Source organism: Osmerus eperlanus, chromosome 11 (genome assembly GCF_963692335.1).
Source record: "Osmerus eperlanus chromosome 11, fOsmEpe2.1, whole genome shotgun sequence".
NCBI classification, from domain to species: Eukaryota; Metazoa; Chordata; class Actinopteri; order Osmeriformes; family Osmeridae; genus Osmerus; species Osmerus eperlanus.
In genome coordinates, this window is record NC_085028.1 from 254,778 (window position 1) to 281,037 (window position 26,260).

Here is a 26,260-nt window from a genome sequence, read left to right on the forward strand (position 1 = left end):
TGTGAAAGTAAGCATAACCGCTTTTCCATTTCTGTCAGGTAGTCCATCTGCATTTCGACAATGAGAATCAAACAGTCCATATCTTCCAGACTTGTCTCTGAACACAGCAATGCAATATGGTGATATACTAAGGAGGGCATGAGTAACACCCGCAGAGAGACACTGAAGTCTTGTGGAGAGATCAAGAAACCAAGCCTGGTTGTGACCGTCTCCCCTGGCTCTCACGCATCCCATCTCCACCGGAGATTTAAGTACATTGTACTCATGTTGGTCATTGTTGATTCTGTGTGGTAGTTCCTCCATGGTCAAGTGTTGGCTTTTATATTTTTTTCCTCGCTTTAGCTGTTTTATAGTTTTGTCATACAATCTATTGCCCGTGTCCAGTATCTTGTCAAGATCAGCCTTCCTCAGGTCATCAACCTCATTGTGATATGCCAAAAATGTCAGAGCCATGCATGTACACTGCTTGTTCCTTGACTTTACATAGCCAATACGACCCTGATGAGTTGACGCCTGCACTGATATCTGACTTTGTAGGATGCATTGTTCTTGAATATTGTAATTTTCAGAAGTGGAAATCACACTTCCATTGGGCTCTTGAACTGGAAACTGAGCTGTGCATGAGGATGACACCACAGGTTTTCTACACACTTGTCCACATTCACCATCACTTCTGTGTGGCTCTGCACTCTGCAAGCGTGGGTCTGAAAGGTCCAATTTAGACCAGCGCAGCTTTGCAGACTGAGATTTCTTTCCCTTACGTGGCATGACTGTATTGACACTGCTGAAATGGCTGAAATTCTGATTAATGTGTAATAGTTATTACAAACCTGTAAGCTTTGTCTGGGATGAAAAAGTGGAGTAGAATCGGAAGATCTTTATACAGAGTAAATAAGCTAGTTTACATACCTCAAATGCTGGCTACTGTAGCCTGTACTTGTTATTACCAACCTTTAACCAGAAGCAGTCCAAACTGTAGAGAAAAGAACCTTGGAGATGTGGGCACAGATCTGGAACGACTAGAAAATAAAAACACAATTTCAAACACAAAAGTGTTATTGGAAAGAAATTTATGACTGATTATGTGATACCTTGAAGTATATGGCATGTAAATATACAGCGTCTTATGAGGGTCGATTTAATGGGACTATTTAAGTTAATTAATATAACAAGATATAAGCTTATATAATTATTAATACTTATGTGATTCTACAATAATTAACATTTTGAACACAATTATAGTTTGTTTATTAAGTCAGAATTGTAAGAACATTAAAAACAGATGCAGTTGTGTGTTGGTTACACAACTTCACTTTGGCCAGGCGCTTCATTCTCAGTACAGACATGAAAGGTGAAGCATTTCATCTTGTGTGCTTACTGGTAAAAAATAGTCTCTCCCTAGCAGGTATTCAACACACACAGTGGCACAATGATACAATAATTGGTGTTCCTAAATTAGTTGGGGTAAATATTGTGTAAAATAAGTCAGATAAAAAAACTGTAGTCTGCATATAAAGCAATCTGCTAACATGACCATGCAGGTGTCTAGTGTATTGGAAACCGCACGTGTATGTGGGACGATTGGATGTAGTACGATGGGATTTATACTAATTTACCTTCACAAATGTCACTGGGCAACAGGGCTCAGTCTGGCCTTCTGGAGATGCAGAACACAGATCAGGACCATTCGAAATAAATAAGAACATAATTGATGGATCGCGACTCCAGTCGAGCTGTCGAAGATGCTTGATGGAAAAAGTTGTTCCCATGTTGTAGGAAACAAGTCTGTCTCAAAGTGTGTGTGGTTAAATTAGCAAGAAGTGAATACATGTCGTTACGGATAAGGCGTCTGGCTTATGGTGAGAAGATTGAGAGTCGCTTCCTGGTTGTCCACAGAATTGTGTTCCTTTCTCTGAACTAGATCCATCTTGACTCCTCTCAAGCTGTTGAAGATGCCTAATTAAGGAATGGTGTTCTTGTAATTGAAAACAAGCTATCTCAAAATGTTTGTGGTTAATTCTTAAGCAAGAAACCACGAGGCCTAATGGATAAGGCGTCTGACTTCGGATCAGAAGATTAAGGGTTCGAGTCCCTTCGTGGTTGTCATCAGCATGATGGATCTTGATTGCTGTTGAAGAACTTTAAAAGCCATCAGTTGTTCTCGTTTTTGGAATCAAGCCATCTCAAAGTGTTTATCTGAACCTGATGGATCACGAATCCAGTTGAGCTGTCGAAGGTGCTTTATAGAAAAAGTTGTTCACATGTTGTAGGAAACAAGTCTGTCTCAAAGTGTGTGTGGTTAAATTAGCAAGAAGTGAATACATGTCGTTACGGATAAGGCGTCTGACTTAAGGAATAGTGTTCTTGTAATTGGAAACAAGCTATCTCAAAATGTTTGTGGTTACTTTGAAGCAAGAGACCACGTGGCCTAATGGATAAGGCGTCTGACTTCGAATCAGAAGATTAAGGGTTTGAGTCCCTTTGTGGTTGTCATCAGCATGATGGATCTTGATTGCTGTTGAAGAGCTTTAAAAGCCATCAGTTGTTCTCGTTTTTGGAAACAAGCCATCTCAAAGTGTTTATCTGAACCTGATGGATCACGACTCCAGTTGAGCTGTCGAAGGTGCTTTATAGAAAAAGTTGTTCACATGTTGTAGGAAACAAGTCTGTCTCAAAGTGTGTGTGGTTAGATCAGCAAGAAGTGAATACATGTCGTTACGGATAAGGCGTCTGACTTAAGGAATAGTGTTCTCGTAATTGGAAACAAGCTATCTCAAAATGTTTGTGGTTACTTCTGAAGCAAGAGACCACGTGGCCTAATGGATAAGGCGTCTGACTTCGAATCAGAAGATTAAGGGTTTGAGTCCCTTCGTGGTTGTCATCAGCATGATGGATCTTGATTGCTGTTGAAGAGCTTTAAAAGCCATAAGTTGTTCTCGTTTTTGGAAACAAGCCATCTCAAAGTGTTTATCTGAACCTGATGGATCACGAATCCAGTTGAGCTGTCGAAGGTGCTTTATAGAAAAAGTTGTTCACATGTTGTAGGAAACAAGTCTGTCTCAAAGTGTGTGTGGTTAAATTAGCAAGAAGTGAATACATGTCGTTACGGATAAGGCGTCTGGCTTATGGTGAGAAGATTGAGAGTCGCTTCCTCGTTGTCCACAGAATTGTGTTCCTTTCTCTGAACTAGATCCATCTTGACTCCTCTCAAGCTGTTGAAGATGCCTAATTAAGGAATGGTGTTCTTGTAATTGGAAACAAGCTATCTCAAAATGTTTGTGGTTAATGCTTAAGCAAGAAACCATGAGGCCTAATGGATAAGACGTCTGACTTCGGATCAGAAGATTAAGGGTTCGAGTCCCTTCGTGGTTGTCATCAGCATGATTGATCTTGATTGCTGTTGAAGAACTTTAAAAGCCATAAGTTGTTCTCGTTTTTGGAAACAAGCCATCTCAAAGTGTTTATCTGAACTTGATGGATCGCGACTCCAGTTGAGCTGTCGAAGATGCTTTATAGAAAAAGTTGTTCACATGTTGTAGGAAACAAGTCTGTCTCAAAGTGTGTGTGGTTAAATTAGCAAGAAGTGAATACATGTCGTTACGGATAAGGCGTCTGACTTGAGCCTAAACCATGCAACGGAACGTAAATCCCAATAGAAGCAACTCAATCGCTACCAAGACGAAATTTTTGACACCTAGGTTGTCTATTTAGGCCAAATATTGACTGAGTTTTAGGGGGGCAAAAAGAAAAAAAACTAGAGAGGGTACAATTTCTGGGGAAATTGTAGGGTGTGCTTGCTTGCGTCGGTTGCACAGGGGTCCGTTTTTGAATGACATTTTTACAACTGATTTCTGTATATTTTATATGAAAATGCATAGTTATTATTTATAAAGATTAAATAGATTAAAAAAAAACAGACAAAAATGCTGCTCATTTACAACTGAAAATACGAGTGAAGTGTAGAATGAAATAGATGTCTTCTCATTTCCCCTGCAAGAGGCAGCCTCATCGTTGAATCAAAACGAATACATTTGGCAGACCGGTGTAAAAATTGACCTAATCTCTATGACTTAAACGTCATTTTAAGTTTTTCCCTTCTCCTGATATTTTCAGGCATGTAGCCTACTCATTGCATTCATTCATTAATAAAGAACCCCCTTTGAAGATTATTCTACGACGTTACCCGGCAGTAGAAGATGGAATCGCGATTCAAACAGTACCATCTGCTAACTGAAAATATGCCCCCCAAAACGTAAATAAGCTTGACATTTATTTAGTGGAAAATCGCTCATTCATAAAAAGCTCACTGGTAGCGACCATTGTCAGTAACAACGCAAAATGCGATATAGCCCTGTGTGGAGAAGCTGCCCTGGTAAATTGTACTACTACGGTACAGTACTAGTAGACTACTGCTGTGTTCGTCTTGGTAGCGATTGCGTTGGTTGAATTTGATTTAACGTTCCGTTGTACGGTTTAGGCTGAAATTAATTATTTTCATGAACAGATTGACAAAGTTTAGGCTGTGGCAATGATGTTCAGGTTAGTAGTTAGATAGATTTTTGATTTAAGTTAGGGGAGTGCCGAACATGTTCTGTCGCCATTTGACTTCCTACAGCTGTGTAGATGTTTTTGTAGTGTCTCGCGTAGGCTACAGCGTTTCAGTGAGCAACACTGGTTTGAAACCACAGGTAATGATAATTTCACCCACAAATCGTTTACTTGTAATGTAATGTCATAATAAATCCTACAACGAAAATGTATTTGTGAGTAATGTTTATTTTAACGATTGAAAACAGATGCATCATAGACCACTGTAGTATGTGTTACCCGGGCAACAGAGGCTAATGTCATGATGCTAATACTTCAGTGAAATAGTAGACTACTGTTTCCGAAAGTAGATGTACTTCCTTCATAAAATCAGCTTATATTGTACATTACACGTCACAATTGTGTGTCATATCACAAAGTAAAATTAGTAAATAGTTATCACCCTGGCCTCTTTGCTTGTGGCGTTTCTGCAGCTGCCTTGCAATGAGACGGGCCACGTCGACCTAGATTAAATTGATAAGGTCGGAACCAAGGGAGACAAATGGTAACCGCGGTCGGACCCGTCTGCCAAGCGGCCGTGCGGCTGCGGCCCCTTTGGAATCTGTCTAGGGTAACGCAGCTATGGCTCGGGATTTCAGTGCGCTGCAAGTTCTACAGCAGATGTTTGCCAATATCGAGCAAAGTGAGTCTGAAGAGGAGGCAGAAGATGTGTCAGAAGATGACGGGGAAGAGTGTGCAGAGAATGTAGCAGAAGAGGATGACGAAGAAGAAGAAGAAGACGGGCAAGAGTACGCGGAGCATGTGTCAGAAGAGGAAGACGGGCAAGAGTACGACGCAGTCAACCACGACAAGTGGCTGCCGCCGCCGCCGACGACCAAGCCCCTCAAATCGACAGAGATACTTTCTTGTCGAAAAACGGCCAAATTGAATGGTGTTCGATTGCGTATCGGAGGAATCCGAGGCTGCTGTCGCAACGTGAAAGTACAGAGAGGACCCCCAGAGGACCCACAGCTTACGCCGTTTCCCACGCTCACGACATCGTCTCCGCATTTTTACTCTTTGTCACGCCACAAATCGAAAGAATAATCTTGGACGTGACAAATCGGGAAGGTTATCTGAAACGCGGAGAGGAGTGGAAAGCCATGGACGCCACTGACCTACGTGCCTACATAGGGCTGCTAATCCTGGCAGGGGTGTACAAGTCCCGAGGCGAAGCGGCCGCCAGTCTATGGGACGCGCAAAGCGGCAGAGCGATTTTCCGCACCACCATGCAGCTGAAACTCTTCTACACCTATTCGACGTCGATACGATTTGACGACCGTGGGACACGAGCGGCGAGACGCACGACGGACAAGTTGGCGGCGATAAGAGAGGTCTGGGATATGTGGGTAGAGAGATTACCACGCCTCTACGACCCAGGGCCCGAAGTGACCGTGGACGAACAACTGCTCGCGTTCAGAGGACGGTGTCCTTTCAAGCAGTACATGCCAAGCAAACCGGCGAAATACGGCATCAAGTCGTGGGTCGCGTGCGATGCAAAATCAAGCTACGCTTGGAAGATGCAAGTCTACATATTTCTTCACCTCTTACGAACTCGGACGAGAGCTCATGGCGACGAGAAACATGACCGTGGTTGGCACCGTGCGAAAGAACAGGGCCGAGCTCCTGTCCGAGCTGCTGACGACGAAGACGCGACGGGTGCTGTCGTCGCAGTTCGCCTTCACTCCAACCACCACTCTGGTTTCCTACCTCGCGAAGAAAAATAAGAACGTTTTACTCATGAGCACACGCCACACAGACGCTGAAATCAGTGACAGAAACGACGGCAAACCGACCATCGTCCTGGATTATAATTTGAACAAAGGCGGAGTCGACAATCTGGATAAGGTCATCACGGCCTACAGCTGTAAAAGGAAGACGGCCCGCTGGCCCCTCGTCATCTTCAGCAACATCGTTGACGTCTCCTCCTACAACGCCTTTGTGATATGGAGAGAGGTCAACCCCAACTGGATGCCGCGTAAGCGCAACAAGAGAAGGTTTTTCCTCGAGCAACTCGGAAGGGCCCTCGTGACTCCGCTGATCGAAAGAAGACGATGTCTGCCCCGCACTGGAGCTGCTGCCGCGGTTGTGAAAGATCTACGGATGGCCAGCTGTCGCGATCCGCCTCCTCAACGGCGACCCGGAGAGGATGGCGCAGCGGCAGCAGCAGCCGCCACCGCCGCCTCCTCATCGGCAGGACCGACGTCGCCGGTCCCTGCCAGTAAGAGGAAGAGATGTCAAGTCTGCCCGGTGAAGAAGGACCGTAAAACGTTCACCGTTTGTCGCGGGTGTAAGAGGCCTGTCTGCAAATCCTGTTCGCATGTATACTGCCCCACATGCCCCACCGAGCTGGGCTTCGGCCAAGGAGAGGTTCCCGTTGACCCTGGACGACCCGCGGGAGTGTGTGCAGAAGACTGAACAACTCAGTCGAGTGCAGAAGAGGGCTTTGCTCAAGCCACTGCGCTGCTAACGCTACTACCAACACATGCATGGGATGTATAGATGATGTATCAGGACGGCGGGCTGGAGGTTCTATCCCTAGTGCTGTCTGCGGGTCGTTGTGAAGCACGGTGTCATGCGTGGTGTGACAACTTCATGATACAAAAATAAAGTGAAACATTTGATTTTATTCCTCGCGTTGTCTTCCTAGCCTAGTCGTGGTGAGGCAAACTGACGTTGTGACAACTTTTTCATAATAAAAAAAAAAAAGTGAACCCTTTTATTTCTAGCCTTGTCTGCCTAGCCTATTAGTACACTCTCGCGCTGTATCCTAGTCTGCGCTGTGACTCACCATACCTAGTCTGTTACGCCACCCTCGTGCTGACAACCTTTCGTAATACAAAAATAGTGAAGTGAAACATTATCCGTCGAAATATCAAAATGAAATCATATTTGCCCTGACCGTCAAGCGAACCCGGGCCACGGAGCTGAAAGCCCCACAGTCTTGCCACTAGACCACCAGGGAGACTTGTTTATTGCGCTGTCTCTGCCTTTTTGTTAGACACGGCAACGTCTGTGTTGTTTATTACGAGACCCCGCACTGTCTCCGGTTCCTTGTGACCCACAGCGGTCTTCTGACAACTTTTCATAATACAAAAATAAATAAAGTCAAACCTTTCATTCCCACGCTGTGGGTCACAACGACCCCCGAGACAGCGCGAAGGTGGCGTAATATACAACGCTGTGGGTCACAACGACCCCCGAGACAGCGCGATGGTGGCGTAATATACAACGCTGTGGGTCACAACGACCCCCCGAGACAGCGCGAAGGTGGCGTAATAGACAACGCTGTGGGTCACAACAACCCCCGAGACAGCGCGAAGGTGGAGTAATATACAACGCTGTGGGTCACAATGACCCGGAGACAGCGCGAAGGATAAGTTCAGGTTGCATAGACAATGAGGAGAGCGTAAGGGTTATTGTGCTGTCTCTGCTTTTTTGTTAGACACGGCAACGTCTGTGTTGTCTATTACGAGACCCCGCACTGTCTCTGGTTCCTTGTGACCCACAGCGGTCTTCTGACAACTTTTCGTAATACAAAAATAAATAAAGTCAAACCTTTCATTCCCACGCTGTGGGTCACAACGACCCCCGAGACAGCGCGAAGGGGGCGTAATAGACAACGCTGTGGGTAACAATGACCCGGAGACAGTGCGAAGGATAAGTTCAGGCTGCATAGACAATGAGGAGAGCGTGAGGGTTAAGCGAACGTGATAACCGCTACACTACGGAAACTGCCAACTCCTGAAAGACAGAAGCCCAGTGCACACACAAACACGCAAGTAACAAGGAAACAGAACAAGGACACACATTTAAAATCTTGACATGGGCATTTCGACTCATGAACTAGTTGATACTCTTCTTCAGCAAGCTAGCAACAAATGAGATTGTCCAAAGCAACCTTTCCCAATCCTGGACCTCAGGTTTCCCTGCTCTGCATGCGTTAGACCTGATTGGACCCTTACCAAGCTCTACAGAAAACGACGGAGCATGTGGCACCAGGGTACTCCAACAAACTTGTAACTGTCGACAATGCATCAATTATTTACGAGACTGCTGATAAAAGGGGACATGTTTCCGCCCGGTCTCGAACCGGGGACCTTTCGCGTGTGAGGCGAACGTGATAACCACTACACTACGGAAACTTCTTCCTAACCAACAACAGAATCTCACTGCACACCCCCACACACACAAACAAGGACACAGAACGAGGACACGCCTTTATTATGTCAAATGGGCATTTGGGCTCATGAACCAGTTGATATGGTTCTTCAACAAGTCAGCGGGCACTGAGACGGTCTAAGGCAGTGGTTCTCAACCCTTGTCCTCAGGCCAGCATGCTTTAGATCAGTGGTTCTTAACCCTGTCCTCAGGGAACCCCTGTCCTGCATGTTTTTAGAGGTTTCTTGGCTCCAACACACCTGATTCAAATGCATGTTCGTTACAAGGCTTCTAGAGAGCTACATAACGACCCACTTATTTGAATCGGGTGTGTTGGAGCAGGGAAACATCTCAAACATGCAGGGCAGGGCAGGTGGGACCAGGATCGCGAACGACTGGTCTGAAGGTCTCAGAAGTAACAAAGGTCCTTGGCCCATGACATTCATGGTAATCTTGCTGAACGGGATTCTACCGACTGGTAGAAACAACGGAACGGCTTAAAAGGCGAATCCGCACAAGTGGCACTGACTTCCCATTTCAAAGAATAACATGTCAACTCCACTGAATCATGGGACTTCTTGGGACATTGGGACTACATGGGACATTAACTACTCTCGAGAGGATCGCCATTGGACGAAAACCGAGGAAAGATGCAGAAGTTTCCACCCGGTCTCGAACCTGGGACCTTTCGCCTGTTAAGCGAATGTGATAACCGCTACACTACGGAAACTGCCAAATCCTGAAAGACAGAAGCCCAGTGCACACACAAACACGCAAGTAACAAGGAAACAGAACAAGGACACACATTTAAAATCTTGACATGGGCATTTCGACTCATGAACTAGTTGATACTCTTCTTCAGCAAGCTAGCAACAAATGAGATTGTCCAAAGCAACCTTTCCCAATCCTGGACCTCAGGTTTCCCTGCTCTGCATGCGTTAGACCTGATTGGACCCTTACCAAGCTCTACAGAAAACGACGGAGCATGTGGCACCAGGGTACTCCAACAAACTTGTAACTGTCGACAATGCATCAATTATTTACGAGACTGCTGATAAAAGGGGACATGTTTCCGCCCGGTCTCGAACCGGGGACCTTTCGCGTGTGAGGCGAACGTGATAACCACTACACTACGGAAACTTCTTCCTAACCAACAACAGAATCTCACTGCACACCCCCACACACACAAACAAGGACACAGAACGAGGACACGCCTTTATTATGTCAAATGGGCATTTGGGCTCATGAACCAGTTGATATGGTTCTTCAACAAGTCAGCGGGCACTGAGACGGTCTAAGGCAGTGGTTCTCAACCCTTGTCCTCAGGCCAGCATGCTTTAGATCAGTGGTTCTTAACCCTGTCCTCAGGGAACCCCTGTCCTGCATGTTTTTAGAGGTTTCTTGGCTCCAACACACCTGATTCAAATGCATGTTCGTTACAAGGCTTCTAGAGAGCTACATAACGACCCACTTATTTGAATCGGGTGTGTTGGAGCAGGGAAACATCTCAAACATGCAGGGCAGGGCAGGTGGGACCAGGATCGCGAACGACTGGTCTGAAGGTCTCAGAAGTAACAAAGGTCCTTGGCCCATGACATTCATGGTAATCTTGCTGAACGGGATTCTACCGACTGGTAGAAACAACGGAACGGCTTAAAAGGCGAATCCGCACAAGTGGCACTGACTTCCCATTTCAAAGAATAACATGTCAACTCCACTGAATCATGGGACTTCTTGGGACATTGGGACTACATGGGACATTAACTACTCTCGAGAGGATCGCCATTGGACGAAAACCGAGGAAAGATGCAGAAGTTTCCACCCGGTCTCGAACCTGGGACCTTTCGCCTGTTAAGCGAATGTGATAACCGCTACACTACGGAAACTGCCAAATCCTGAAAGACAGAAGCCCAGTGCACACACAAACACGCAAGTAACAAGGAAACAGAACAAGGACACACATTTAAAATCTTGACATGGGCATTTCGACTCATGAACTAGTTGATACTCTTCTTCAGCAAGCTAGCAACAAATGAGATTGTCCAAAGCAACCTTTCCCAATCCTGGACCTCAGGTTTCCCTGCTCTGCATGCGTTAGACCTGATTGGACCCTTACCAAGCTCTACAGAAAACGACGGAGCATGTGGCACCAGGGTACTCCAACAAACTTGTAACTGTCGACAATGCATCAATTATTTACGAGACTGCTGATAAAAGGGGATATGTTTCCGCCCGGTCTCGAACCGGGGACCTTTCGCGTGTGAGGCGAACGTGATAACCACTACACTACGGAAACTTCTTCCTAACCAACAACAGAATCTCACTGCACACCCCCACACACACAAACAAGGACACAGAACGAGGACACGCCTTTATTATGTCAAATGGGCATCTGGGCTCATGAACCAGTTGATATGGTTCTTCAACAAGTCAGCGGGCACTGAGACGGTCTAAGGCAGTGGTTCTCAACCCTTGTCCTCAGGCCAGCATGCTTTAGATCAGTGGTTCTTAACCCTGTCCTCAGGGAACCCCTGTCCTGCATGTTTTTAGAGGTTTCTTGGCTCCAACACACCTGATTCAAATGCATGTTCGTTACAAGGCTTCTAGAGAGCTACATAACGACCCACTTATTTGAATCGGGTGTGTTGGAGCAGGGAAACATCTCAAACATGCAGGGCAGGGCAGGTGGGACCAGGATCGCGAACGACTGGTCTGAAGGTCTCAGAAGTAACAAAGGTCCTTGGCCCATGACATTCATGGTAATCTTGCTGAACGGGATTCTACCGACTGGTAGAAACAACGGAACGGCTTAAAAGGCGAATCCGCACAAGTGGCACTGACTTCCCATTTCAAAGAATAACATGTCAACTCCACTGAATCATGGGACTTCTTGGGACATTGGGACTACATGGGACATTAACTACTCTCGAGAGGATCGCCATTGGACGAAAACCGAGGAAAGATGCAGAAGTTTCCACCCGGTCTCGAACCTGGGACCTTTCGCCTGTTAAGCGAATGTGATAACCGCTACACTACGGAAACTGCCAAATCCTGAAAGACAGAAGCCCAGTGCACACACAAACACGCAAGTAACAAGGAAACAGAACAAGGACACACATTTAAAATCTTGACATGGGCATTTCGACTCATGAACTAGTTGATACTCTTCTTCAGCAAGCTAGCAACAAATGAGATTGTCCAAAGCAACCTTTCCCAATCCTGGACCTCAGGTTTCCCTGCTCTGCATGCGTTAGACCTGATTGGACCCTTACCAAGCTCTACAGAAAACGACGGAGCATGTGGCACCAGGGTACTCCAACAAACTTGTAACTGTCGACAATGCATCAATTATTTACGAGACTGCTGATAAAAGGGGACATGTTTCCGCCCGGTCTCGAACCGGGGACCTTTCGCGTGTGAGGCGAACGTGATAACCACTACACTACGGAAACTTCTTCCTAACCAACAACAGAATCTCACTGCACACCCCCACACACACAAACAAGGACACAGAACGAGGACACGCCTTTATTATGTCAAATGGGCATTTGGGCTCATGAACCAGTTGATATGGTTCTTCAACAAGTCAGCGGGCACTGAGACGGTCTAAGGCAGTGGTTCTCAACCCTTGTCCTCAGGCCAGCATGCTTTAGATCAGTGGTTCTTAACCCTGTCCTCAGGGAACCCCTGTCCTGCATGTTTTTAGAGGTTTCTTGGCTCCAACACACCTGATTCAAATGCATGTTCGTTACAAGGCTTCTAGAGAGCTACATAACGACCCACTTATTTGAATCGGGTGTGTTGGAGCAGGGAAACATCTCAAACATGCAGGGCAGGGCAGGTGGGACCAGGATCGCGAACGACTGGTCTGAAGGTCTCAGAAGTAACAAAGGTCCTTGGCCCATGACATTCATGGTAATCTTGCTGAACGGGATTCTACCGACTGGTAGAAACAACGGAACGGCTTAAAAGGCGAATCCGCACAAGTGGCACCAGGGTAGCTGACTTCCCATTTCAAAGAATGACATGTCAACTCCACTGAATCATGGGACTTCTTGGGACATTGGGACTACATGGGACATTAACTACTCTCGAGAGGATCGCCATTGGACGAAAACCGAGGAAAGATGCAGAAGTTTCCACCCGGTCTCGAATCGGGGACCTTTCGCGTGTTAAGCGAACGTGATAACCGCTACACTACGGAAACTGCCAACTCCTGAAAGACAGAAGCCCAGTGCACACACAAACACGCAAGTAACAAGGAAACAGAACAAGGACACACATTTAAAATCTTGACATGGGCATTTCGGCTCATGAACTAGTTGATACTCTTCTTCAGCAAGCTAGCAACAAATGAGATTGTCCAAAGCAACCTTTCCCAATCCTGGACCTCAGGTTTCCCTGCTCTGCATGCGTTAGACCTGATTGGACCCTTACCAAGCTCTACAGAAAACGACGGAGCATGTGGCACCAGGGTACTCCAACAAACTTGTAACTGTCGACAATGCATCAATTATTTACGAGACTGCTGATAAAAGGGGACATGTTTCCGCCCGGTCTCGAACCGGGGACCTTTCGCGTGTGAGGCGAACGTGATAACCACTACACTACGGAAACTTCTTCCTAACCAACAACAGAATCTCACTGCACACCCCCACACACACAAACAAGGACACAGAACGAGGACACGCCTTTATTATGTCAAATGGGCATTTGGGCTCATGAACCAGTTGATATGGTTCTTCAACAAGTCAGCGGGCACTGAGACGGTCTAAGGCAGTGGTTCTCAACCCTTGTCCTCAGGCCAGCATGCTTTAGATCAGTGGTTCTTAACCCTGTCCTCAGGGAACCCCTGTCCTGCATGTTTTTAGAGGTTTCTTGGCTCCAACACACCTGATTCAAATGCATGTTCGTTACAAGGCTTCTAGAGAGCTACATAACGACCCACTTATTTGAATCGGGTGTGTTGGAGCAGGGAAACATCTCAAACATGCAGGGCAGGGCAGGTGGGACCAGGATCGCGAACGACTGGTCTGAAGGTCTCAGAAGTAACAAAGGTCCTTGGCCCATGACATTCATGGTAATCTTGCTGAACGGGATTCTACCGACTGGTAGAAACAACGGAACGGCTTAAAAGGCGAATCCGCACAAGTGGCACCAGGGTAGCTGACTTCCCATTTCAAAGAATGACATGTCAACTCCACTGAATCATGGGACTTCTTGGGACATTGGGACTACATGGGACATTAACTACTCTCGAGAGGATCGCCATTGGACGAAAACCGAGGAAAGATGCAGAAGTTTCCACCCGGTCTCGAATCGGGGACCTTTCGCGTGTTAAGCGAACGTGATAACCGCTACACTACGGAAACTGCCAACTCCTGAAAGACAGAAGCCCAGTGCACACACAAACACGCAAGTAACAAGGAAACAGAACAAGGACACACATTTAAAATCTTGACATGGGCATTTCGGCTCATGAACTAGTTGATACTCTTCTTCAGCAAGCTAGCAACAAATGAGATTGTCCAAAGCAACCTTTCCCAATCCTGGACCTCAGGTTTCCCTGCTCTGCATGCGTTAGACCTGATTGGACCCTTACCAAGCTCTACAGAAAACGACGGAGCATGTGGCACCAGGGTACTCCAACAAACTTGTAACTGTCGACAATGCATCAATTATTTACGAGACTGCTGATAAAAGGGGACATGTTTCCGCCCGGTCTCGAACCGGGGACCTTTCGCGTGTGAGGCGAACGTGATAACCACTACACTACGGAAACTTCTTCCTAACCAACAACAGAATCTCACTGCACACCCCCACACACACAAACAAGGACACAGAACGAGGACACGCCTTTATTATGTCAAATGGGCATTTGGGCTCATGAACCAGTTGATATGGTTCTTCAACAAGTCAGCGGGCACTGAGACGGTCTAAGGCAGTGGTTCTCAACCCTTGTCCTCAGGCCAGCATGCTTTAGATCAGTGGTTCTTAACCCTGTCCTCAGGGAACCCCTGTCCTGCATGTTTTTAGAGGTTTCTTGGCTCCAACACACCTGATTCAAATGCATGTTCGTTACAAGGCTTCTAGAGAGCTACATAACGACCCACTTATTTGAATCGGGTGTGTTGGAGCAGGGAAACATCTCAAACATGCAGGGCAGGGCAGGTGGGACCAGGATCGCGAACGACTGGTCTGAAGGTCTCAGAAGTAACAAAGGTCCTTGGCCCATGACATTCATGGTAATCTTGCTGAACGGGATTCTACCGACTGGTAGAAACAACGGAACGGCTTAAAAGGCGAATCCGCACAAGTGGCACTGACTTCCCATTTCAAAGAATAACATGTCAACTCCACTGAATCATGGGACTTCTTGGGACATTGGGACTACATGGGACATTAACTACTCTCGAGAGGATCGCCATTGGACGAAAACCGAGGAAAGATGCAGAAGTTTCCACCCGGTCTCGAACCTGGGACCTTTCGCCTGTTAAGCGAATGTGATAACCGCTACACTACGGAAACTGCCAAATCCTGAAAGACAGAAGCCCAGTGCACACACAAACACGCAAGTAACAAGGAAACAGAACAAGGACACACATTTAAAATCTTGACATGGGCATTTCGACTCATGAACTAGTTGATACTCTTCTTCAGCAAGCTAGCAACAAATGAGATTGTCCAAAGCAACCTTTCCCAATCCTGGACCTCAGGTTTCCCTGCTCTGCATGCGTTAGACCTGATTGGACCCTTACCAAGCTCTACAGAAAACGACGGAGCATGTGGCACCAGGGTACTCCAACAAACTTGTAACTGTCGACAATGCATCAATTATTTACGAGACTGCTGATAAAAGGGGACATGTTTCCGCCCGGTCTCGAACAGGGGACCTTTCGCGTGTGAGGCGAACGTGATAACCACTACACTACGGAAACTTCTTCCTAACCAACAACAGAATCTCACTGCACACCCACACACACACAAACAAGGACACAGAACGAGGACACGCCTTTATCATGTCAAATGGGCATTTGGGCTCATGAACCAGTTGATATGGTTCTTAAACAAGTCAGCGGGCACTGAGACGGTCTAAGGCAGTGGTTCTCAACCCTTGTCCTCAGGCCAGCATGCTTTAGATCAGTGGTTCTTAACCCTGTCCTCAGGGAACCCCTGTCCTGCATGTTTTTAGAGGTTTCTTGGCTCCAACACACCTGATTCAAATGCATGTTCGTTACAAGGCTTCTAGAGAGCTACATAACGACCCACTTATTTGAATCGGGTGTGTTGGAGCAGGGAAACATCTCAAACATGCAGGGCAGGGCAGGTGGGACCAGGATCGCGAACGACTGGTCTGAAGGTCTCAGAAGTAACAAAGGTCCTTGGCCCATGACATTCATGGTAATCTTGCTGAACGGGATTCTACCGACTGGTAGAAACAACGGAACGGCTTAAAAGGCGAATGCGCACAAGTGGCACCAGGGTAGCTGACTTCCCATTTCAAAGAATGACATGTCAACTCCACTGAATCATGGGACTTCTTGGGACATTGGGACTACATGGGACATTAACTACTCTCGAGAGGATCGCCATTGGACGAAAACCGAGGAAAGATGTAGAAGTTTCCGCCCGGTCTCGAACCGGGGACCTTTCGCGTGTTAAGCGAACGTGATAACCGCTACACTACAGAAACTGCCAACTCCTGAAAGACAGAAGCCCAGTGCACACACAAACACGCAAGTAACAAGGAAACAGAACAAGGAGGACACACATTTAAAATCTTGACATGGGCATTTCGGCTCATGAACTAGTTGATACTCATCTTCAGCAAGCTAGCAACAAATGAGATTGTCCAAAGCAACCTTTCCCAATCCTGGACCTCAGGTTTCCCTGCTCTGCATGCGTTAGACCTGATTGGACCCTTACCAAGCTCTACAGAAAACGACGGAGCATGTGGCACCAGGGTACTCCAACAAACTTGTAACTGTCGACAATGCATCAATTATTTACGAGACTGCTGATAAAAGGGGACTTGTTTCCGCCCGGTCTCGAACAGGGGACCTTTCGCGTGTGAGGCGAACGTGATAACCACTACACTACGGAAACTTCTTCCTAACCAACAACAGAATCTCACTGCACACCCCCACACACACAAACAAGGACACAGAACGAGGACACGCCTTTATTATGTCAAATGGGCATTTGGGCTCATGAACCAGTTGATATGGTTCTTCAACAAGTCAGCGGGCACTGAGACGGTCTAAGGCAGTGGTTCTCAACCCTTGTCCTCAGGCCAGCATGCTTTAGATCAGTGGTTCTTAACCCTGTCCTCAGGGAACCCCTGTCCTGCATGTTTTTAGAGGTTTCTTGGCTCCAACACACCTGATTCAAATGCATGTTCGTTACAAGGCTTCTAGAGAGCTACATAACGACCCACTTATTTGAATCGGGTGTGTTGGAGCAGGGAAACATCTCAAACATGCAGGGCAGGGCAGGTGGGACCAGGATCGCGAACGACTGGTCTGAAGGTCTCAGAAGTAACAAAGGTCCTTGGCCCATGACATTCATGGTAATCTTGCTGAACGGGATTCTACCGACTGGTAGAAACAACGGAACGGCTTAAAAGGCGAATCCGCACAAGTGGCACTGACTTCCCATTTCAAAGAATAACATGTCAACTCCACTGAATCATGGGACTTCTTGGGACATTGGGACTACATGGGACATTAACTACTCTCGAGAGGATCGCCATTGGACGAAAACCGAGGAAAGATGCAGAAGTTTCCACCCGGTCTCGAACCTGGGACCTTTCGCCTGTTAAGCGAATGTGATAACCGCTACACTACGGAAACTGCCAAATCCTGAAAGACAGAAGCCCAGTGCACACACAAACACGCAAGTAACAAGGAAACAGAACAAGGACACACATTTAAAATCTTGACATGGGCATTTCGACTCATGAACTAGTTGATACTCTTCTTCAGCAAGCTAGCAACAAATGAGATTGTCCAAAGCAACCTTTCCCAATCCTGGACCTCAGGTTTCCCTGCTCTGCATGCGTTAGACCTGATTGGACCCTTACCAAGCTCTACAGAAAACGACGGAGCATGTGGCACCAGGGTACTCCAACAAACTTGTAACTGTCGACAATGCATCAATTATTTACGAGACTGCTGATAAAAGGGGACATGTTTCCGCCCGGTCTCGAACCGGGGACCTTTCGCGTGTGAGGCGAACGTGATAACCACTACACTACGGAAACTTCTTCCTAACCAACAACAGAATCTCACTGCACACCCCCACACACACAAACAAGGACACAGAACGAGGACACGCCTTTATTATGTCAAATGGGCATTTGGGCTCATGAACCAGTTGATATGGTTCTTCAACAAGTCAGCGGGCACTGAGACGGTCTAAGGCAGTGGTTCTCAACCCTTGTCCTCAGGCCAGCATGCTTTAGATCAGTGGTTCTTAACCCTGTCCTCAGGGAACCCCTGTCCTGCATGTTTTTAGAGGTTTCTTGGCTCCAACACACCTGATTCAAATGCATGTTCGTTACAAGGCTTCTAGAGAGCTACATAACGACCCACTTATTTGAATCGGGTGTGTTGGAGCAGGGAAACATCTCAAACATGCAGGGCAGGGCAGGTGGGACCAGGATCGCGAACGACTGGTCTGAAGGTCTCAGAAGTAACAAAGGTCCTTGGCCCATGACATTCATGGTAATCTTGCTGAACGGGATTCTACCGACTGGTAGAAACAACGGAACGGCTTAAAAGGCGAATCCGCACAAGTGGCACCAGGGTAGCTGACTTCCCATTTCAAAGAATGACATGTCAACTCCACTGAATCATGGGACTTCTTGGGACATTGGGACTACATGGGACATTAACTACTCTCGAGAGGATCGCCATTGGACGAAAACCGAGGAAAGATGCAGAAGTTTCCACCCGGTCTCGAATCGGGGACCTTTCGCGTGTTAAGCGAACGTGATAACCGCTACACTACGGAAACTGCCAACTCCTGAAAGACAGAAGCCCAGTGCACACACAAACACGCAAGTAACAAGGAAACAGAACAAGGACACACATTTAAAATCTTGACATGGGCATTTCGGCTCATGAACTAGTTGATACTCTTCTTCAGCAAGCTAGCAACAAATGAGATTGTCCAAAGCAACCTTTCCCAATCCTGGACCTCAGGTTTCCCTGCTCTGCATGCGTTAGACCTGATTGGACCCTTACCAAGCTCTACAGAAAACGACGGAGCATGTGGCACCAGGGTACTCCAACAAACTTGTAACTGTCGACAATGCATCAATTATTTACGAGACTGCTGATAAAAGGGGACATGTTTCCGCCCGGTCTCGAACCGGGGACCTTTCGCGTGTGAGGCGAACGTGATAACCACTACACTACGGAAACTTCTTCCTAACCAACAACAGAATCTCACTGCACACCCCCACACACACAAACAAGGACACAGAACGAGGACACGCCTTTATTATGTCAAATGGGCATTTGGGCTCATGAACCAGTTGATATGGTTCTTCAACAAGTCAGCGGGCACTGAGATGGTCTAAGGCAGTGGTTCTCAACCCTTGTCCTCAGGCCAGCATGCTTTAGATCAGTGGTTCTTAACCCTGTCCTCAGGGAACCCCTGTCCTGCATGTTTTTAGAGGTTTCTTGGCTCCAACACACCTGATTCAAATGCATGTTCGTTACAAGGCTTCTAGAGAGCTACATAACGACCCACTTATTTGAATCGGGTGTGTTGGAGCAGGGAAACATCTCAAACATGCAGGGCAGGGCAGGTGGGACCAGGATCGCGAACGACTGGTCTGAAGGTCTCAGAAGTAACAAAGGTCCTTGGCCCATGACATTCATGGTAATCTTGCTGAACGGGATTCTACCGACTGGTAGAAACAACGGAACGGCTTAAAAGGCGAATCCGCACAAGTGGCACTGACTTCCCATTTCAAAGAATAACATGTCAACTCCACTGAATCATGGGACTTCTTGGGACATTGGGACTACATGGGACATTAACTACTCTCGAGAGGATCGCCATTGGACGAAAACCGAGGAAAGATGCAGAAGTTTCCACCCGGTCTCGAACCTGGGACCTTTCGCCTGTTAAGCGAATGTGATAACCGCTACACTACGGAAACTGCCAAATCCTGAAAGACAGAAGCCCAGTGCACACACAAACACGCAAGTAACAAGGAAACAGAACAAGGACACACATTTAAAATCTTGACATGGGCATTTCGACTCATGAACTAGTTGATACTCTTCTTCAGCAAGCTAGCAACAAATGAGATTGTCCAAAGCAACCTTTCCCAATCCTGGACCTCAGGTTTCCCTGCTCTGCATGCGTTAGACCTGATTGGACCCTTACCAAGCTCTACAGAAAACGACGGAGCATGTGGCACCAGGGTACTCCAACAAACTTGTAACTGTCGACAATGCATCAATTATTTACGAGACTGCTGATAAAAGGGGACATGTTTCCGCCCGGTCTCGAACCGGGGACCTTTCGCGTGTGAGGCGAACGTGATAACCACTACACTACGGAAACTTCTTCCTAACCAACAACAGAATCTCACTGCACACCCCCACACACACAAACAAGGACACAGAACGAGGACACGCCTTTATTATGTCAAATGGGCATTTGGGCTCATGAACCAGTTGATATGGTTCTTCAACAAGTCAGCGGGCACTGAGACGGTCTAAGGCAGTGGTTCTCAACCCTTGTCCTCAGGCCAGCATGCTTTAGATCAGTGGTTCTTAACCCTGTCCTCAGGGAACCCCTGTCCTGCATGTTTTTAGAGGTTTCTTGGCTCCAACACACCTGATTCAAATGCATGTTCGTTACAAGGCTTCTAGAGAGCTACATAACGACCCACTTATTTGAATCGGGTGTGTTGGAGCAGGGAAACATCTCAAACATGCAGGGCAGGGCAGGTGGGACCAGGATCGCGAACGACTGGTCTGAAGGTCTCAGAAGTAACAAAGGTCCTTGGCCCATGACATTCATGGTAATCTTGCTGAACGGGATTCTACCGACTGGTAGAAACAACGGAACGGCTTAAAAGGCGAATCCGCACAAGTGGCACTGACTTCCCATTTCAAAGAATAACATGTCAACTCCACTGAATCATGGGACTTCTTGGGACATTGGGACTACATGGGACATTAACTACTCTCGAGAGGATCGCCATTGGACGAAAACCGAGGAAAGATGCAGAAGTTTCCACCCGGTCTCGAATCGGGGACCTTTCGCGTGTTAAGCGAACGTGATAACCGCTACACTACGGAAACTGCCAACTCCTGAAAGACAGAAGCCCAGTGCACACACAAACACGCAAGTAACAAGGAAACAGAACAAGGACACACATTTAAAATCTTGACATGGGCATTTCGACTCATGAACTAGTTGATACTCTTCTTCAGCAAGCTAGCAACAAATGAGATTGTCCAAAGCAACCTTTCCCAATCCTGGACCTCAGGTTTCCCTGCTCTGCATGCGTTAGACCTGATTGGACCCTTACCAAGCTCTACAGAAAACGACGGAGCATGTGGCACCAGGGTACTCCAACAAACTTGTAACTGTCGACAATGCATCAATTATTTACGAGACTGCTGATAAAAGGGGACATGTTTCCGCCCGGTCTCGAACCGGGGACCTTTCGCGTGTGAGGCGAACGTGATAACCACTACACTACGGAAACTTCTTCCTAACCAACAACAGAATCTCACTGCACACCCCCACACACACAAACAAGGACACAGAACGAGGACACGCCTTTATTATGTCAAATGGGCATTTGGGCTCATGAACCAGTTGATATGGTTCTTCAACAAGTCAGCGGGCACTGAGACGGTCTAAGGCAGTGGTTCTCAACCCTTGTCCTCAGGCCAGCATGCTTTAGATCAGTGGTTCTTAACCCTGTCCTCAGGGAACCCCTGTCCTGCATGTTTTTAGAGGTTTCTTGGCTCCAACACACCTGATTCAAATGCATGTTCGTTACAAGGCTTCTAGAGAGCTACATAACGACCCACTTATTTGAATCGGGTGTGTTGGAGCAGGGAAACATCTCAAACATGCAGGGCAGGGCAGGTGGGACCAGGATCGCGAACGACTGGTCTGAAGGTCTCAGAAGTAACAAAGGTCCTTGGCCCATTACATTCATGGTAATCTTGCTGAACGGGATTCTACCGACTGGTAGAAACAACGGAACGGCTTAAAAGGCGAATCCGCACAAGTGGCACTGACTTCCCATTTCAAAGAATAACATGTCAACTCCACTGAATCATGGGACTTCTTGGGACATTGGGACTACATGGGACATTAACTACTCTCGAGAGGATCGCCATTGGACGAAAACCGAGGAAAGATGCAGAAGTTTCCACCCGGTCTCGAACCTGGGACCTTTCGCCTGTTAAGCGAATGTGATAACCGCTACACTACGGAAACTGCCAAATCCTGAAATACAGAAGCCCAGTGCACACACAAACACGCAAGTAACAAGGAAACAGAACAAGGACACACATTTAAAATCTTGACATGGGCATTTCGACTCATGAACTAGTTGATACTCTTCTTCAGCAAGCTAGCAACAAATGAGATTGTCCAAAGCAACCTTTCCCAATCCTGGACCTCAGGTTTCCCTGCTCTGCATGCGTTAGACCTGATTGGACCCTTACCAAGCTCTACAGAAAACGACGGAGCATGTGGCACCAGGGTACTCCAACAAACTTGTAACTGTCGACAATGCATCAATTATTTACGAGACTGCTGATAAAAGGGGACATGTTTCCGCCCGGTCTCGAACCGGGGACCTTTCGCGTGTGAGGCGAACGTGATAACCACTACACTACGGAAACTTCTTCCTAACCAACAACAGAATCTCACTGCACACCCCCACACACACAAACAAGGACACAGAACGAGGACACGCCTTTATTATGTCAAATGGGCATTTGGGCTCATGAACCAGTTGATATGGTTCTTCAACAAGTCAGCGGGCACTGAGACGGTCTAAGGCAGTGGTTCTCAACCCTTGTCCTCAGGCCAGCATGCTTTAGATCAGTGGTTCTTAACCCTGTCCTCAGGGAACCCCTGTCCTGCATGTTTTTAGAGGTTTCTTGGCTCCAACACACCTGATTCAAATGCATGTTCGTTACAAGGCTTCTAGAGAGCTACATAACGACCCACTTATTTGAATCGGGTGTGTTGGAGCAGGGAAACATCTCAAACATGCAGGGCAGGGCAGGTGGGACCAGGATCGCGAACGACTGGTCTGAAGGTCTCAGAAGTAACAAAGGTCCTTGGCCCATGACATTCATGGTAATCTTGCTGAACGGGATTCTACCGACTGGTAGAAACAACGGAACGGCTTAAAAGGCGAATCCGCACAAGTGGCACCAGGGTAGCTGACTTCCCATTTCAAAGAATGACATGTCAACTCCACTGAATCATGGGACTTCTTGGGACATTGGGACTACATGGGACATTAACTACTCTCGAGAGGATCGCCATTGGACGAAAACCGAGGAAAGATGCAGAAGTTTCCACCCGGTCTCGAATCGGGGACCTTTCGCGTGTTAAGCGAACGTGATAACCGCTACACTACGGAAACTGCCAACTCCTGAAAGACAGAAGCCCAGTGCACACACAAACACGCAAGTAACAAGGAAACAGAACAAGGACACACATTTAAAATCTTGACATGGGCATTTCGGCTCATGAACTAGTTGATACTCTTCTTCAGCAAGCTAGCAACAAATGAGATTGTCCAAAGCAACCTTTCCCAATCCTGGACCTCAGGTTTCCCTGCTCTGCATGCGTTAGACCTGATTGGACCCTTACCAAGCTCTACAGAAAACGACGGAGCATGTGGCACCAGGGTACTCCAACAAACTTGTAACTGTCGACAATGCATCAATTATTTACGAGACTGCTGATAAAAGGGGACATGTTTCCGCCCGGTCTCGAACCGGGGACCTTTCGCGTGTGAGGCGAACGTGATAACCACTACACTACGGAAACTTCTTCCTAACCAACAACAGAATCTCACTGCACACCCCCACACACACAAACAAGGACACAGAACGAGGACACGCCTTTATTATGTCAAATGGGCATTTGGGCTCATGAACCAGTTGATATGGTTCTTCAACAAGTCAGCGGGCACTGAGACGGTCTAAGGCAGTGGTTCTCAACCCTTGTCCTCAGGCCAGCATGCTTTAGATCAGTGGTTCTTAACCCTGTCCTCAGGGAACCCCTGTCCTGCATGTTTTTAGAGGTTTCTTGGCTCCAACACACCTGATTCAAATGCATGTTCGTTACAAGGCTTCTAGAGAGCTACATAACGACCCACTTATTTGAATCGGGTGTGTTGGAGCAGGGAAACATCTCAAACATGCAGGGCAGGGCAGGTGGGACCAGGATCGCGAACGACTGGTCTGAAGGTCTCAGAAGTAACAAAGGTCCTTGGCCCATGACATTCATGGTAATCTTGCTGAACGGGATTCTACCGACTGGTAGAAACAACGGAACGGCTTAAAAGGCGAATCCGCACAAGTGGCACTGACTTCCCATTTCAAAGAATAACATGTCAACTCCACTGAATCATGGGACTTCTTGGGACATTGGGACTACATGGGACATTAACTACTCTCGAGAGGATCGCCATTGGACGAAAACCGAGGAAAGATGCAGAAGTTTCCACCCGGTCTCGAACCTGGGACCTTTCGCCTGTTAAGCGAATGTGATAACCGCTACACTACGGAAACTGCCAAATCCTGAAAGACAGAAGCCCAGTGCACACACAAACACGCAAGTAACAAGGAAACAGAACAAGGACACATATTTAAAATCTTGACATGGGCATTTCGACTCATGAACTAGTTGATACTCTTCTTCAGCAAGCTAGCAACAAATGAGATTGTCCAAAGCAACCTTTCCCAATCCTGGACCTCAGGTTTCCCTGCTCTGCATGCGTTAGACCTGATTGGACCCTTACCAAGCTCTACAGAAAACGACGGAGCATGTGGCACCAGGGTACTCCAACAAACTTGTAACTGTCGACAATGCATCAATTATTTACGAGACTGCTGATAAAAGGGGACATGTTTCCGCCCGGTCTCGAACCGGGGACCTTTCGCGTGTGAGGCGAACGTGATAACCACTACACTACGGAAACTTCTTCCTAACCAACAACAGAATCTCACTGCACACCCCCACACACACAAACAAGGACACAGAACGAGGACACGCCTTTATTATGTCAAATGGGCATTTGGGCTCATGAACCAGTTGATATGGTTCTTCAACAAGTCAGCGGGCACTGAGACGGTCTAAGGCAGTGGTTCTCAACCCTTGTCCTCAGGCCAGCATGCTTTAGATCAGTGGTTCTTAACCCTGTCCTCAGGGAACCCCTGTCCTGCATGTTTTTAGAGGTTTCTTGGCTCCAACACACCTGATTCAAATGCATGTTCGTTACACGCGTAAGCTAATCTGTGTTTAATTAACTTTGTTTTAAGTCACGCCAGATATGCTGTGGTGCTACGACGGAACTTTGCCCACTTTGAAGGGCGCAAGGTCAAGATAAAACCCTTGTTTAAAACACTCATGAAGAGAAGCATTGGACTTCTTTGGACTTATGGTGGAGTGGAGGTAAAATCCTTCTTTGTGCATGGGAATACATTAATTTCTGAAGGCGAAGGGGGAAAAATGTTAATCAATTGGTGACGAAGGAGTTGCTTTGTAAATAATGTTCCGTGGGAGAAGTGGTGGTGGTTTTTGTGTGTGATTATGCATATATGAATATCAGTGTGTATTGTAAACTTGTGAATTGAAGAAAACACCAATAAAAAGATAAAAAAAAAAAAAAATGGATAAGGCGTCTCACTTCGGATCAGAAGATTAAGGGTTCGAGTCCCTTCGTGGTTGTCATCAGCATGATGGATCTTGATTGCTGTTGAAGAGCTTTAAAAGCCATAAGTTGTTCTCGACAGCTCGACTGGAGTCGCGATCCATCAATTATGTTCTTATTTATTTCGAATGGTTCCTGATCTGTGTTCTGCATCTCCAGAAGGCCAGACTGAGCCCTGTTGCCCAGTGACATTTGTGAAGGTAAATTAGTATAAATCCCATCGTACTACATCCAATCGTCCCACATACACGTGCGGTTTCCAATACACTAGACACCTGCATGGTCATGTTAGCAGATTGCTTTATATGCAGACTACAGTTTTTTTATCTGACTTATTTTACACAATATTTACCCCAACTAATTTAGGAACACCAATTATTGTATCATTGTGCCACTGTGTGTGTTGAATACCTGCTAGGGAGAGACTATTTTTTACCAGTAAGCACACAAGATGAAATGCTTCACCTTTCATGTCTGTACTGAGAATGAAGCGCCTGGCCAAAGTGAAGTTGTGTAACCAACACACAACTGCATCTGTTTTTAATTTTCTTACAATTCTGACTT

At 46.8% G+C, this 26,260-nt stretch overlaps 32 non-coding genes across 32 annotated transcripts; 3 read left to right on the plus strand and 29 right to left on the minus strand.

Annotated features, from left to right (window-relative positions):
- Nucleotides 1-2,030: 2,030 nt before the first annotated feature.
- On the plus strand, nucleotides 2,031-2,103 carry trnar-ucg (transfer RNA arginine (anticodon UCG)). The gene has a single exon. It is a non-coding gene; the product is annotated as a tRNA-Arg (tRNA).
- A 314-nt stretch (nucleotides 2,104-2,417) lies between these two features.
- On the plus strand, nucleotides 2,418-2,490 carry trnar-ucg (transfer RNA arginine (anticodon UCG)). Its single transcript has one exon. It is a non-coding gene; the product is annotated as a tRNA-Arg (tRNA).
- Nucleotides 2,491-2,805: 315 nt separating this feature from the next.
- Nucleotides 2,806-2,878, plus strand: trnar-ucg (transfer RNA arginine (anticodon UCG)). Its single transcript has one exon. It is a non-coding gene; the product is annotated as a tRNA-Arg (tRNA).
- Nucleotides 2,879-8,659: 5,781 nt separating this feature from the next.
- Nucleotides 8,660-8,732, minus strand: trnav-cac (transfer RNA valine (anticodon CAC)). Its single transcript has one exon. It is a non-coding gene; the product is annotated as a tRNA-Val (tRNA).
- Nucleotides 8,733-9,405: 673 nt separating this feature from the next.
- Nucleotides 9,406-9,478, minus strand: trnav-aac (transfer RNA valine (anticodon AAC)). The gene has a single exon. It is a non-coding gene; the product is annotated as a tRNA-Val (tRNA).
- A 337-nt stretch (nucleotides 9,479-9,815) lies between these two features.
- trnav-cac (transfer RNA valine (anticodon CAC)) lies at nucleotides 9,816-9,888 on the minus strand. The gene has a single exon. It is a non-coding gene; the product is annotated as a tRNA-Val (tRNA).
- A 673-nt stretch (nucleotides 9,889-10,561) lies between these two features.
- Nucleotides 10,562-10,634, minus strand: trnav-aac (transfer RNA valine (anticodon AAC)). The gene has a single exon. It is a non-coding gene; the product is annotated as a tRNA-Val (tRNA).
- A 337-nt stretch (nucleotides 10,635-10,971) lies between these two features.
- trnav-cac (transfer RNA valine (anticodon CAC)) lies at nucleotides 10,972-11,044 on the minus strand. Its single transcript has one exon. It is a non-coding gene; the product is annotated as a tRNA-Val (tRNA).
- Nucleotides 11,045-11,717: 673 nt separating this feature from the next.
- On the minus strand, nucleotides 11,718-11,790 carry trnav-aac (transfer RNA valine (anticodon AAC)). The gene has a single exon. It is a non-coding gene; the product is annotated as a tRNA-Val (tRNA).
- A 337-nt stretch (nucleotides 11,791-12,127) lies between these two features.
- Nucleotides 12,128-12,200, minus strand: trnav-cac (transfer RNA valine (anticodon CAC)). Its single transcript has one exon. It is a non-coding gene; the product is annotated as a tRNA-Val (tRNA).
- A 682-nt stretch (nucleotides 12,201-12,882) lies between these two features.
- Nucleotides 12,883-12,955, minus strand: trnav-aac (transfer RNA valine (anticodon AAC)). The gene has a single exon. It is a non-coding gene; the product is annotated as a tRNA-Val (tRNA).
- Nucleotides 12,956-13,292: 337 nt separating this feature from the next.
- trnav-cac (transfer RNA valine (anticodon CAC)) lies at nucleotides 13,293-13,365 on the minus strand. The gene has a single exon. It is a non-coding gene; the product is annotated as a tRNA-Val (tRNA).
- Nucleotides 13,366-14,047: 682 nt separating this feature from the next.
- On the minus strand, nucleotides 14,048-14,120 carry trnav-aac (transfer RNA valine (anticodon AAC)). Its single transcript has one exon. It is a non-coding gene; the product is annotated as a tRNA-Val (tRNA).
- A 337-nt stretch (nucleotides 14,121-14,457) lies between these two features.
- trnav-cac (transfer RNA valine (anticodon CAC)) lies at nucleotides 14,458-14,530 on the minus strand. The gene has a single exon. It is a non-coding gene; the product is annotated as a tRNA-Val (tRNA).
- Nucleotides 14,531-15,203: 673 nt separating this feature from the next.
- On the minus strand, nucleotides 15,204-15,276 carry trnav-aac (transfer RNA valine (anticodon AAC)). The gene has a single exon. It is a non-coding gene; the product is annotated as a tRNA-Val (tRNA).
- A 337-nt stretch (nucleotides 15,277-15,613) lies between these two features.
- trnav-cac (transfer RNA valine (anticodon CAC)) lies at nucleotides 15,614-15,686 on the minus strand. Its single transcript has one exon. It is a non-coding gene; the product is annotated as a tRNA-Val (tRNA).
- Nucleotides 15,687-16,368: 682 nt separating this feature from the next.
- On the minus strand, nucleotides 16,369-16,441 carry trnav-aac (transfer RNA valine (anticodon AAC)). The gene has a single exon. It is a non-coding gene; the product is annotated as a tRNA-Val (tRNA).
- A 340-nt stretch (nucleotides 16,442-16,781) lies between these two features.
- On the minus strand, nucleotides 16,782-16,854 carry trnav-cac (transfer RNA valine (anticodon CAC)). The gene has a single exon. It is a non-coding gene; the product is annotated as a tRNA-Val (tRNA).
- Nucleotides 16,855-17,527: 673 nt separating this feature from the next.
- On the minus strand, nucleotides 17,528-17,600 carry trnav-aac (transfer RNA valine (anticodon AAC)). The gene has a single exon. It is a non-coding gene; the product is annotated as a tRNA-Val (tRNA).
- Nucleotides 17,601-17,937: 337 nt separating this feature from the next.
- On the minus strand, nucleotides 17,938-18,010 carry trnav-cac (transfer RNA valine (anticodon CAC)). Its single transcript has one exon. It is a non-coding gene; the product is annotated as a tRNA-Val (tRNA).
- Nucleotides 18,011-18,692: 682 nt separating this feature from the next.
- On the minus strand, nucleotides 18,693-18,765 carry trnav-aac (transfer RNA valine (anticodon AAC)). Its single transcript has one exon. It is a non-coding gene; the product is annotated as a tRNA-Val (tRNA).
- Nucleotides 18,766-19,102: 337 nt separating this feature from the next.
- Nucleotides 19,103-19,175, minus strand: trnav-cac (transfer RNA valine (anticodon CAC)). The gene has a single exon. It is a non-coding gene; the product is annotated as a tRNA-Val (tRNA).
- Nucleotides 19,176-19,848: 673 nt separating this feature from the next.
- Nucleotides 19,849-19,921, minus strand: trnav-aac (transfer RNA valine (anticodon AAC)). Its single transcript has one exon. It is a non-coding gene; the product is annotated as a tRNA-Val (tRNA).
- A 337-nt stretch (nucleotides 19,922-20,258) lies between these two features.
- Nucleotides 20,259-20,331, minus strand: trnav-cac (transfer RNA valine (anticodon CAC)). The gene has a single exon. It is a non-coding gene; the product is annotated as a tRNA-Val (tRNA).
- Nucleotides 20,332-21,004: 673 nt separating this feature from the next.
- trnav-aac (transfer RNA valine (anticodon AAC)) lies at nucleotides 21,005-21,077 on the minus strand. The gene has a single exon. It is a non-coding gene; the product is annotated as a tRNA-Val (tRNA).
- Nucleotides 21,078-21,414: 337 nt separating this feature from the next.
- On the minus strand, nucleotides 21,415-21,487 carry trnav-cac (transfer RNA valine (anticodon CAC)). The gene has a single exon. It is a non-coding gene; the product is annotated as a tRNA-Val (tRNA).
- Nucleotides 21,488-22,160: 673 nt separating this feature from the next.
- Nucleotides 22,161-22,233, minus strand: trnav-aac (transfer RNA valine (anticodon AAC)). The gene has a single exon. It is a non-coding gene; the product is annotated as a tRNA-Val (tRNA).
- Nucleotides 22,234-22,570: 337 nt separating this feature from the next.
- trnav-cac (transfer RNA valine (anticodon CAC)) lies at nucleotides 22,571-22,643 on the minus strand. Its single transcript has one exon. It is a non-coding gene; the product is annotated as a tRNA-Val (tRNA).
- Nucleotides 22,644-23,325: 682 nt separating this feature from the next.
- Nucleotides 23,326-23,398, minus strand: trnav-aac (transfer RNA valine (anticodon AAC)). The gene has a single exon. It is a non-coding gene; the product is annotated as a tRNA-Val (tRNA).
- A 337-nt stretch (nucleotides 23,399-23,735) lies between these two features.
- On the minus strand, nucleotides 23,736-23,808 carry trnav-cac (transfer RNA valine (anticodon CAC)). Its single transcript has one exon. It is a non-coding gene; the product is annotated as a tRNA-Val (tRNA).
- A 673-nt stretch (nucleotides 23,809-24,481) lies between these two features.
- trnav-aac (transfer RNA valine (anticodon AAC)) lies at nucleotides 24,482-24,554 on the minus strand. The gene has a single exon. It is a non-coding gene; the product is annotated as a tRNA-Val (tRNA).
- A 337-nt stretch (nucleotides 24,555-24,891) lies between these two features.
- On the minus strand, nucleotides 24,892-24,964 carry trnav-cac (transfer RNA valine (anticodon CAC)). Its single transcript has one exon. It is a non-coding gene; the product is annotated as a tRNA-Val (tRNA).
- Nucleotides 24,965-26,260: the final 1,296 nt, after the last annotated feature.